Here is a 13001-nt window from a genome sequence, read left to right as displayed (position 1 = left end):
GACACATTTTGGAGGAATGCGGAGAATGGCTAAGAGATGAAAATCCAGGGAGTGGGGGACAAAAATGAGTATCTTCTTCTCAGTTTTAATGAAGTATCTTTCATAGTCAAGGCTTTTGCTGCTTGTAGAATCTTACACCATCAACTGTATCATTTCATTCAGCCATTCATTCAACTACTACACTAATTCCTTCCCTTCTCCAACTCATGGAACGTAAAGGAAAAGGACCCAGAGGGAATATTTTCTGGTTAAAGGTGTTTAGTAATTGGGCCTGTTAATAGAACTTTAGAGACCCCACTTTGTTCGGGGATTGCTATGAGGCATGGTGGAAGCATACACCGTCAGCAGCTGGAAGACCTGCATTCTCTGAACCTATCAAAAGCCTTCAGCTCCTCTAACATACATGAATCCTGTTTTCCTGCTGTTCTTCTGAGTGCTTTACTCCACTCATTAATACGTCCGTAAAGATGAAGTGAAAAGAAAGAGGAAGTATGTTTCAAAACCCTACCATTTTGCAATGTTGACAGTGGAAAGATACAGTGAAAAGGTTAACAAGTTGGTTAGAATGGCATTAGGGGTCAAGTGAGGACTTCCTTTAGTGACCCCTGACCCTATGAGCAGATACAGGAGTTGGTGAGAAACACCATCCTGCAGGTTCCACCCAGAGTCACCTCCTCCGGGGAAATACCCGCATACTCCAGATTTTGTTGATCCTTTCCAAAATATGTGGGGTATGAACTATGAAAGTCAGCATTTAAGTTAGTCCCTGTCTATAGTTGTTCCTTGTGTGCTAACCATTGCCTGCATATTCCATATCAACATTCCCATGGTGTCTGCAGGTTTTACACAATAAAAGATCCCTAATAAACACTTGCTAAACTGGCATGACCATGCAATTTTAGTGGCACTGAACTTTGACACAAGTCATTTTGGAAAATAATGAGCCTACTGGCAGAGACTAGCATGGTCCACCAATAGTCATTCTCCCCATCTCTAAAACAAAGCCCTGAATCTTAATTAGGCACATAGCCAAGCTACAGACAACACTTTGTAGCCTTTCTGCAGCTTCATATGTGGCCATGTGACTAAATCTTGTAATGAAACATGAGTAGAATATGTGCCACTTCCAGGTCATATGCTATTAAGGAAGGTGTGAGTGTCCTCTTACCATTTTGTTACCAGTTGAAGGTGTCCAGGTTCTTGGCATCTTGAACAAAGAAGTGGACAAAATGCACAAAGCAAGAAAGAATGAAGCAACAAAAGCAGAGATTTATTGAAAACGAAAGTACACTCCACAGGGTGGGAGTGGTCTGATCATTAGGGGCTGAATTCTCTGGAATTCAGAGATTCTCTGGAATTCTCTGGAATTACAGAATTCTCTAGGGTTTAAATACCCTCTAGAGGTTTTCATTGGTGACTTGATGTACGCCCTATGTAAATGAAGAGGATGAAGTAAAGTTACAAACTCCTTTACTCAGTGTACACCCTATGTAAATGCAGAGGATATTTCCTGTCATAGCTGAAGTGTTTCCATTTGATTTATTTCTAGAACTTCAACGTGAATCGGCCTTATGCTCCCTGCCTCCAGACCCTATTCTCCTGCTGCCGTTTTCCTTCCTTATTGCCTGGGTCTTGAGGAGACCTAGAGCAGCCATCCTAGACCAGAGGTGGAAGCTGGGTGTGGACAATGGCACAGTCACCCCTCAGGCCCTGGACTTACCTTTGGTCTGTTGTGTGAAATAAAAGTGAACTTCCTTCTTTGTTAAGTCATTATACTGTTTGCCGAGGGTGGGGGTGGAGGAGTGAGGGAGCACAACTAACTAACAACTAACCGTAACTAACAACGAAAACAACAAAGAGCAAAAATTAACTTTTTGGGCCGGGTGCAGTGGCTCACGCCTGTAATCCCAGCACTTTGGGAGTCTGAGGTGGGTGGATCACGAGGTCAGGAAATGGAGACCATCCTGGCTAACATGGTGAAACCCCGTCTCTACTAAAAATACAAAACATTAGCCAGGCATGGTGGCAGGTGTTTGTAGTCCCAGCTACTCGGGAGGCTGAGGCAGGAGAATCACTTGAACCCGGGAGGCGGAGGTTGCGGTGAGCGGTGAGCCAAGATTGCACCACTGCACTCCAGCCTGGGTGATAAAGTGACACTCCATCTCAAAAAACAAAAAACAACAATAACCACAAAAATTAACGTTTTGTTCCATTTTACTGTGATTTTTAATGTGAAAATTGATAGCATCCTAAATGCAGAACACTAGGGAAATTCATGCCATGTGTGTAAGCCATGCCCTCAGGCCTTACACTTCCTGACTTATCTGCATTTCTTTGCCTGAGGTCTTCCTCTATCCAAGTAATCAGCAGGCTGGAAAGGGGTGGGGACCAAAGCCTCCCCCAGGTCATCCTTCAAACAATGACACACAGAAGTGGTATATACAGAACACACCTGGGCAAACGTCTCCCCTCCCTGTTTCATTTTAGAGATCACAATACTGAGATGGTAATGACTTGCCCATGACAAGAACTGTATCTAAAATTCGAGTTTCCTGCTTCTTGTTTTCCCTTTTTTCTACCACTTCAGTATGAGGTTGGGGATAAATAAAGCAATGCTGGAAGCTTATAGGCTGTCCCAGAAAAAGGCTAGAACCCCAACAGGAGCTCAAAGCTAAGAGTGACAGGAATACTAGAATAAACCCAGAGTTATATTCAGAATGGAGAAATCCATCCGCCAATTCTGCCATAGCCCCATAAAGCTGTTGTTTCCACCAATCGCATTTAATTAACAGGTTCAGACCCCAGCTTCACTGTAAGTACTCTAATTCAGGTAAATGGACTCTGGGGAAAATTCTAGAAAAATCTGCTAGTGAAATTCAGCCTGGATATCTGGGAGTCCATCCTCTGGGAATAAAGTCAAAGGGGCGCTTGCCCTGGCTGGTCCCTCAGCATTAGCAGGTTCACACTGTGAGTCCCCCACAAGGAAAGAGGGCTTTCTCTGCTCCCAGCCAGGTCTAACTGTACATCAGTTTGCCCTTCTCACGCCACTTTCTTGTCACTGGGCAGCAAACACACTGTTAGGTTCCTCTTCTTTATCTCATCTCCTCTGTTGTAATTTGTGGCTGGGTAAGGAGAGAAAAAGGAGCTCTGTTGTCTTGATTGGACCCCAGCTCTGTGAGCACAAATGGTGGGCTGGTGATAAGGTGGAGGCTGAACCCCAAGGGTGGAGACAAGCCAAACCCAAACACCAGGCCCCACGGGCAGGTGTCTGTCTCTCAGCTTATTGTTCGAGCCCTGCTGTATTTATACTTCAAGATTTGGAGAACTGAATTCACCCATCGTATTTTTATCCTGCCCAAAAAGTCCACTTTAGAGCATTAAGAAAACTGTCTAATCAGAGAAGAGAGACCCACTTAGGGAATTCAAGCTCAGTGCTTTATTTTAAGCAAGAAAATAAATAAATACATCAAAGATTTCTCTTGTCTCCTTCACAGCAGAGTCAGAAGGAGACTTTCCTAACCAGCTAAATGTGTGTTTAACCTAAAGGTGCCAAATTTAGGGAGTTGCACTTTGGGTTGTCCTCACTTCCTTTATAAGTTGCTTCCTTTTCGAAGAACACAGAAGGGACTCTGTGACCCAGTTTCATCTTCAGATGCCTCAACATCCAAGATATTAAGAGGTGGCAAAAAATAAAAGTGATGGATGAATAGAGCACCACTGCACTCCAGCCTGGGCAACAGAGCAAAACTCCGTCGCAAAAAAGAAAAAAAGGAATAAAGTTCTGATCCATGCTTCAATATGGATGAACCATGAAAATATTACACTAAGTAAAAGAAACTAGACACATAAGGCCACTTGTTGTATGATGTGTTTACATGACATATCCAGAATCGTTAAATCTGTAGAGATGGAAAGCGGATTGGCGATTCCAGCGGCTGTAGGAGGGAGAAATGGGAGGGACTGCTTGATGGATATGGGATAACTTTTTGGGGTGACAAAAATGTTTTGGACCTAGATACAGATCGCCCAACACTATGAATGTACTAAATGTCACTGCCTTGTACACTTAAGGATGCTCCATCTCAAAAAAAAAAAAAAAAAAAAAGAGAGAGAATGCTTAGTTTTGGGCCAGGTGCAGTGGCTCCTGCCTGGAATCCCAGCGCTTTGGGAGGCCAAGGTGGGCAGATCACAAGGTCAAAAGATCGAGACTATCCTGGCCAACATGGTGAAACCCCATCTCTACTAAAAATACAAAAATTAGCTGGGCATGTTGGCACGTGCCTGTATTCTCAGCTACTTGGGAGGCTGAGGCAGGAGAGTCGCTTGAACTCAGGAAGCGGAGGTTGCAGTGAGCCGAGATCACACCACTGCACTCCAGCAAGACAACAGAGTGAGACTCATCTCAAAAAAAAAAATGCTTTGTTCTGTGTCATGTAAATTGACCTCAGTTAAACAAAAAAATTCAAGTGATGGCCAGACGCAGTGGCTCATGTCTGTAACTCCAGCGCTTTGAGAGGCCGAGGCAAGTGGATCACTTGAGCCCAGGAGTTCGAGACCAGCCTGGGTAACATGGTAAAGTTTAACCTTTACCACGAAAATAGGTTTTCGTTTTTTTTTTTTTCCGCTAGGTGCAGTGGCTCACGCCTGTAATCCCACCATTTTGGGAGGCCAAGCCAGGCGGATCATGAGGTCAGGAGATCGAGACCATGCTGGCTAACACAGTGAAACCCCCTCTCTACTAAAAATACAAAAAAAATTAGCCGGCCGTGGTGGCGGGCACTTGTAGTCCCAGCTACTTTGGGAGGCTGAGGCAGGAGAATGGCATGAACCCGGGAGGCGAAGCTTGCAGTTAGCCGAGATCACGCCACTGCACTCCAGCCTGGGCGACAGAGCGAGACTCCATCTCAAAAAAAAAAAAAAGAAAAGAAAAAGAAAATGGGGTTTTTGCCTATTAAACTTCCTCTCTGAACCTCACTCTTTGTATGTCTGCGTCCTAGTTTTCCATGGCCGTGAGACAACGAATCTCGGGCATTTACCCCAGACAGTGACTCGGCTTCAGAGCTAGACACTGTCTCAAAAAATAACAATAATAATGAAAAAATAAAAGTGACAAATCAGGCATCCACTTCTTTCCCCCCAGTCACGGATGCTTTCAAAATAATTCATGAAAATTTCCAAATTAACAGAACATGCCACCAATGGAAAAGTGAGGCCTAGTCAAGCTTCTGCACAGGCCTGACCAGAAACCTCAGACAGGTTCAGAGCGGCCTCACTTTGAGGGAGCTGAGGATGGTTTGTCTGGGCTGTTTCAACTCTTGACCTAGACCTGAAACTGCCCTGAGACCTGAGATTGAGAGTGGAAGCCGTGATGTCTCTGAATCATTCTTTCCTGGCAAGGCGTTTTTTTCCAAAGCACTCACAGGGCCGGTTTGTGGGCAGCCCCAGCCCGTTACATCCACATGCTGACTTTTATTCTAGGGGTGAGTTTGATCCAAGATGGACAACAGGTGGGGAGGGAGTAAAGGCGGCGGGGGAAACATGGGTTGGGCCAGGTTATGCAGGCTTTGCTTAAATTGCTTCTGGTCCTCAGAACTATTGTCCTAATAGGGCCCCCAGCAAGTTCGTCCTTTCTGGATGCAACTGGATTTAGCGATCTGACAGCCCATCCCCCGATCCCACTCTTCCCCGCCCAGGCTGGCCTTGGTTCATCACAGCTGCTCTGTTTCCTCTGCGCACCCGCCTGTGTGAGGTGGGAAGTGTATGCTCAGGTCCCTAGCTGAGGGTCACCCACCTCCTCCACCGGCTACCCTGTGTCTTCACCTCTGATGGAATCATTATCTCCCCAGCTCACCCCATGGGTTTTGCCAGCTCAAGACCATTCATCTAACACCTGAAATTAGGATTTCTGGCTTTATAATGGAGCTGGGACTTTTAATCAGCTACCTCTCTGACCTGCCCAGTGGATTTCTTTGCCTCCTGCTGAGGCAAGGACCTGGGTCTTATAAAATGGTGTCACTCTCTCGCTGTGCCCAGCACACAGCAGACCCGGAAAGGTCATTTGCTAAATAACTAAATGAGTGAAACTTAGAAATTGAGCTCATACAAAGGACTGGAAAAGGCACCCATGGTTAAAAAAAAAAAAGGGAGGCCCTGATATTAGGAAGGTTAAACAGAGAGCTGCTGTGCTGACAGATGCTAGAACAGAGGTTTGTGTCAAAGGCTTTAGGGGCACAGATGACAGAGCCAGTAACTCTGTGGGAGGGCCAGCCCTGCAGAATGGAGGAAGGGGGAAGCAGCTGGAAACCACAGAGAAATCAACTGGGACTTGAAGGCTGAGGAGGTGCTGGGGCTGAGGAGGCGTTGGCATGGAGCAGAGGGATGGGGTATCTTCTTCAAGACAAACCAGGCATCATTTGGGGTTAGATTTTCTTCCATTGAGTCCTTTGGGCAGCTGGCTTTTCACTTTTTCTTCATTTTTTACTCTATTATTTTTTTTTCCTTTGGAATACACAAGCGACTTTCTCATAGGGGTATTTTATTTTCTCCACGGTTTAAACATTTAGAGAAAAATAAAAGGAGAGAAAATGAAATGAGATTTTTTCCATGCATACTTTTTTTTTAATTGAGAGTAACATACAACCCATAAGACGCACATTAGTGGGGTGTGTGCGTGTGTTTTGTTTTTAATTTTCTATCCTGGTTTCAACTTAACAAATGAGTTCTTGGCTGGGTCCCGACAGGATACCTCCCGTGCCCTGCCTCAGGTGATCGTGGCCCACCTTTTCACCCCGGCCGATGTCAAGGAACAGTCAAGTGCAGGAATAACCTGAAAACGTCTTGCTGCAGCTACACCAGGTGTCTCTCTGTCCCACCATACGGGACACCATGCATTTTTAAAACATGCACAAGCTTGAAAGCATGAGGAATTAGCACACCATGGAGCAACCCTTGACTAATAGAGAAAGGGAGAAAGTGGATACTTGGGTAAACACCCCTTTCTTGTGTCTCCCAAGCAGACCGTCCTGAGGCACAGGCTGCACAGCTTTTCAGACGGACCCCATTGGGATCAAGCTCCAGTCTCCCAAAGGGATGATGGGCTCATGAACTTAATGACTGCCCTCTTGGATTGACTCCCACTCCTTGCCAATTATCCTCTCTCCCCTCAGTCCTTGGCACCTGTTCTTCGGAGTCACTTACTAAAATTAACTACCTGAATGCAGGCACTTCTCTCAGGCTCACACTTTTGGGGAAAACCCAGGTTAAGACAAAAAATACCAGAAGCGGGCCTCAAAAGCAGACCCTTGAGATGGGATTTTGGAATTGGATCAGAGGGCAGTAAAGACTCCACTGCTAATAGTAAGGTGGTAATTAACTCTGGCATGCAATTGCATCGTGAGTACTAAAACTCTCACAGGTGGAACTTGGATGAAGCATGGGTGGTATGGGAAGCATTGGCTTATGTGGCAGTGGGAGCCCTTCAGTGGTAAGGGCAATGGTAATTTTTTTTTTTTTGAGACAGAGTTTCACAATTGTTGCTCAGGCTGGAGTGCAATGGCACGATCTCGGCTCACTGCAACCTCCACCTCCCAGGTTCAAGCGATTCTCCTGCGTCAGCCTCCCAAAGTAGCTGAGATTACAGGTGCCTTCCACCACACACAGCTAATCTTTTGTATTTTTGTAGAGACAGGGTTTCACCCTGTTGGCCAAGCTGGTCTTGAACTCCTGACCTCAGGTGGTCCACCCACCTCAGCCTTCCAAAGTGCTAGGATTACAGGTGTGAGCCACCAAGCCCAGCCAGGCAATGGTAATTTTAAGAATTATGGAGTTATCCAGCTTTTGTTAAGGGCTTTAGACACTTTGAAAAAAAGAGAAAAAAGAGGCTCAAGTTATCCAACTAACAACTTCGGGACATCCTATGAAAGTAAAAATGGCTCCTTGGCAGTGTTGAAGCTGGGAGATAATACTTGTCTCCTATAGCCAGAGAGCAGGCTGTGCTGAAATCCAGACCCTGAATTTGAAAAGAAGGGTAGCAGAGTCACACAGACTGAATGCACAGCTTCAATGTTTTCCCGTGCCGCAGTTAGAGTCCTAATACAGAAAGAATGGGATCTAGAGACCCAGGATGAGGATGTTTGGGTTGGGTAGATGAGCCTGAGAACTTGGAAAACTCCGAATCCTCTTAACCTTTAAACTAATAAGATATTCCCTTTCCCTGGCTGGAAAACACCAGCCTCCTCTCACCTGGAAACAAGGATAAGACCTCACCTGAGTCAGGTACTTTGTACCATGATGCTTATCTTCCTCCAGAACACCTTGCCTCTCCCTTCACTCCAAACCAAAAACTAGAGTCAGTTTAAGCACAACCCAAGTGAGGTCCCTGCCATGGGAGGAAACAACATACACAACCCATACTACAAGAGCTCCCCATGTGTGCTGGCGGGGACTGAGGGAGCACATGGGAGTGGATCTTGGAAGTTGAATGTAAGACTGAATAAGGAGGGATTCTACTGACATCAGAGCAATGTCCCATGGATCCGATTTGACATCCTGATGCAGTCACCTGGAACCAGTCCTAATACACTGCTGGGATGGCTCCTTGAAGTTTGGGCACAATGATGAGACTAAAATGCAATAGAGATCCACCAAACTGTCTTGCAGAATATGGAGGAGAGCAATGGAAGGCTCAGAAAAGTGGAAATGTTCAAAGTGGATTTGTTATGTAAAATGGGAGAAGCCACCACAGGACTGTGCTCCCCCAAAGGGCCTAGAGGGCATACCTTTCACAAAGGCACTAAGTGAGGGGGCACCAGCCTGCACCGTTTTCACAGACCTTGTAAAGCCTGAGGGCCCTTGGCACTGTGCCCATAGCCTAGTGGGAAGATGGCCTTGTCTATAAAATGCTCTGAAGGCCTCTTTAAGTCAGGATCAAGGGAGACCATCTCTTGTGATTCTTAAGCTAATATCTTTAAAAAAAAGAATTTTCAAATGTCATAGAATTTACACATTAAAAACTTATATTCTCAGAACTTTCAACAAGTGAAAATGTAGCATGATTGTTGTTTTCTCCATGTGTTGTAAACTTGCCTTTAGAACTAAATAGAGGGCTCTCAGATGCAGAAGAGAGCATAGTCATCTACAGAGAAAAGAGAAGCTTTTGAAGCAATGAATGCCATGACAATTTCAAAACTGGAGCAAGCCAGCAACTTCAAAAAGTATTTATATCAAGCCAAACCAAAATATCAGCCATCCCATGTAACACCAGGAAATGTTTGAGGCATCTGACAGAGCACATAGCCTTTTGAAAATCTCGTGTGCACCTGCCTTTCCTCTGACTCTCTCTGCCTAAAGAAAGTTTAGGGTCTCACACATCATCCTCCTGTTTGACAATATCTGTGAGTTCATGAGTTCTTAATCCTCTGTCACTGGAACAGACGTAGAGCATCCCAATCAGTGGTTCTGGAACACAACTGGTATAGAATGAATCATAGAATTTTAAGAAAATGTAAGGTTCTGGACCAAAACCCTGGAGATTCTGCCATGGTAGGTTTGAGGGCATCTCTAAGCAATTTCAATGATCACACAGATTTGAGAACAAAGCCTCTCAATCCTTGACTGTAAAGTTGATTAATTTTATAAATCTATTAATTATTGTTATAAATTTATGTTATATGCACACATAATTTGCAGGAGGGAAAAGCCAATATATTCAGGATAGGGAATTAGAACAGTTTTTATCTCTCTTTGTCTGAGTTTTACCAAATTCAGAGACCGAGACAGGGACTTGCACACAGGTAGTTTATGTTAGGAAGTGATCCCAGGAAACAGGCATGATTGACTAGGAAGAATAGAGCAGAGGGAAAGGGAAAGCCTATACTGGCATTCATTTTCAAGCTGATGATCTCCATGAATTCTTGAGGACCAGTCCCACTGGGGATTCTCTAAGGATCTGTATAAAATCCAGATATGTCCATCTGAAGAAAAGAATATAGGGGCATTTATCCATAGGGTTCTGTCATCCCTGGTCTAGGGTTTCCCCGAAGGGTAATAATACCTTCAAATGTCCAGATGTTTTTGTTTTGAGATGAATTTTTGCTCTTGTTGCCCAGGCTGGAGTGCAATGGCATGATCTCCGCTCACCGCAACCTCCACCTCCTGAGTTCAAGCGATTCTCCTGCCTCAGCCTCCTGAGTAGCTGGGATTAAAAGTATGTGCCACCACACCCAGCTAATTTTGTATTTTTAGTAGAGACGGAGTTCCTCCATGTTGGTCAGGCTGGTCTTGAACTCCTGATCTCAGCTGATCCACCTACCTCGGCCTCCCAAAGTGCTGCGATTACAGGCGTGAGCCACCTCTGTCCAGGTTTTTTAATGTATCAGAATGGCTGGACATCTCCCATCACAGAAGCCGAGAAGTCCCAGGACAGAAAGCAAGAGAAGTGAGGAATGGTTGAAGAAAGGTGTTCTCAGAATATACCTGCATGAGCTGGTTGCTATAGCAATGTTGAAATTAAAAAGGTGGGCCAAGGCTGGGTGCGGTAGCTCACGCCTATAGTCCCGGCACTTTGGGAGGCCGAAGCAGATGTATCGCTTGAGCCCAGGAGTTTGAGAACAGCCTGGACAACGTGGCACAGTCCTGTCTCTATGAAAAAAAAAAAAAAATTTAGCCCAGCATTGTGGTACACACCTGTGGTTCCAGCTACTCCAGAGGCTGAGGTGGGAGAATTGCTTGAGTCTAGGAGGTGGAGGTTGCAGTGAACCATTATTGTGCCACTGCACTCCAGCCTGGGCAACAGAGTGAGATGCCTTCTGGAAAGGAAAGGAGAGGAAAGAGGAGAGAGGAGAGGAGAGGAGGGGAGCGGACGGGAGGGGAGGGGAGGGGAGGGAAGGGGAGAGGAGGGGAGGGGAGGGGGAAGAAAAAAACCAAAAGAAAAGAAAAGAGAAAGAAGGGAAGGAAGGGGAAGGGAAAGGGAAAGGGAAAGGAAAAGGGAAATGGAATGAAGGGGAAGGGAAAGGAGAGAAAAGGTGGTCCAACATGATATGAAGCAGGGCACATAAGCTGCCCAGTGCAGTCCACCCCTCACACTGCCCAGCTTTGCTCAAACCCTATGTTAAGTCCAAACTATCACAGAACCTTCAAGGTGGTGGCCAGCTGAAATCTCTACCAAAACCTTAAAACCCAAGCTTCTGTGGTAGAGATCCTAGTCCCTGCTGATGTAGCTGATCCTAAAGCCATATCTGATATTTTTCATCTTCTTTCTGCATCACATGTTTTAGCTTTCCCTCCCCCTCAGCCAACACTATAGTGAACCCAAGCCATCAAGCTCAAAGAATCTGAACCTTCAGTTTCTTTACTGATTTGGGGCTGTGCTTCTTGACCTTGTCCATTAACAGTTAATGCTGGGCTTTGGAAGCTCCTAGAGACACCCAAGGAATTCCTTTAGTTCAAGACATATTCCTTCCTATCCTTGCTATGTGGCAGCAATTCTAGTTCTTCATGATCATCACCCTTGCCAATGTGGTCCATCAGCATAAGATGCCTAAACTGATTGGGTAGCGGTCACAGCTTCGGATTTATAGAAATATAGATTACTAGTACCTTTACTGCATCCCCTGCAGGAAGTTCTTCAGTCCCTCTCACAAGAACCAGGGCTTCCAATCCAGCAGAGCTTAAGTGTTAAAGGACAAGGAGTAAGAATTTTACAAGTAGGTCACTAGGAGTGTACATAGGAGAACCAATACAACTTCTAACTCTTGCTTCCCAGACCTGCGTAGCCTAGCTTATAGGAACAAGAGACAGAACACAACAATAATACATTACCACTTGTTCAATGTCCTATGCATTTAAATCATATTTTATGACCTTAAAGGATTTTATAAACAGGGCCATTATAAACATCAGGCACTATGAACAGTGTTTCTCGAGACTCTACAGAAATTCTAGAGACCACTGGAAAAAATCGTATTGATTCCATAACACAAAAATAAAATCACAAAATTAAAACAAATGTTTAATTCAGTGTCTACAAATATAAAAAGTGACATGACACTAATTGTTAAATTAAATATTTATAAAAATGTAACCGCATTTGAAAACAATTTGTAGGTTAGATTTTTCTCTCCAAAAGAATTTCTAAATTATACATGAATTATGGCCATGCACTTACAGCCAATTACAAATAAATAAGTTACAGGTAACAAAATAAGTTATAATTTTAAAATCCAATTACAAAAATTCATAAAGTTGTGTGTGTGTGTGTTTAACATGAAATGTGGGTAACTTGTAATATGTACAATTCAGACTGGTAGTATTTCTGGGGGCAGCAGTTTGATTGATAAAATTCTTTTTTTTTTTTTTTTTTGCTTTTTTTTTCATTTGAGACAGAGTTTAGCTCTTGTTGCCCAGGCTGGAGTACAATGGCACAATCTGGGCTCACTGCAACCTCTGCCTCCCACGTTCAATCGATTCTCCTGCCTCAGCCTCCTGAGTAGCTGGGATTACGGGCGTGTGCCACCAAACCCAGCTAATTTTTGTATTTTTAGTAGAGACAGGGTTTCACCATGTTGGCCAGGCTGGTGTCAAACTCCTGACCTCAGGTGATCCACTCACCTCGGCCTCCCAAAGTGTTGGGCCACCGTGCCCAGCCCATAAAATTCTTAAATAAGTCTTGTTTATATAAACCTTGACCTTACCATTTTTGTAATGATGTCATTAATTCTAATTTATACATATGTTGACTTAATATAAAAATATCTTTGAAAGTGTGTTAGACCCCTCAATATAAAATCAGAACATACCTGTTAATACATAATATTAGAATTTAAGTTTTTGATAGAAAGCAGATGTCATTAGTTCTAATTTATACATATGTTGACTTAATATAAAAATCTTTCAAAGCGTCTTACACTCATCAATATAAAATGAGAACATAGCTGTTAATATGTATTATTAGAATTTAAGTTTTAGATAGAAGGAAGAAGGTGTTTAGTAGTACCATAGAGTGA

Source organism: Symphalangus syndactylus, chromosome 22 (assembly GCF_028878055.3).
Source record: "Symphalangus syndactylus isolate Jambi chromosome 22, NHGRI_mSymSyn1-v2.1_pri, whole genome shotgun sequence".
Classification (NCBI taxonomy): domain Eukaryota; kingdom Metazoa; phylum Chordata; class Mammalia; order Primates; family Hylobatidae; genus Symphalangus; species Symphalangus syndactylus.
Note: the sequence above shows the minus strand (reverse complement) of the source record.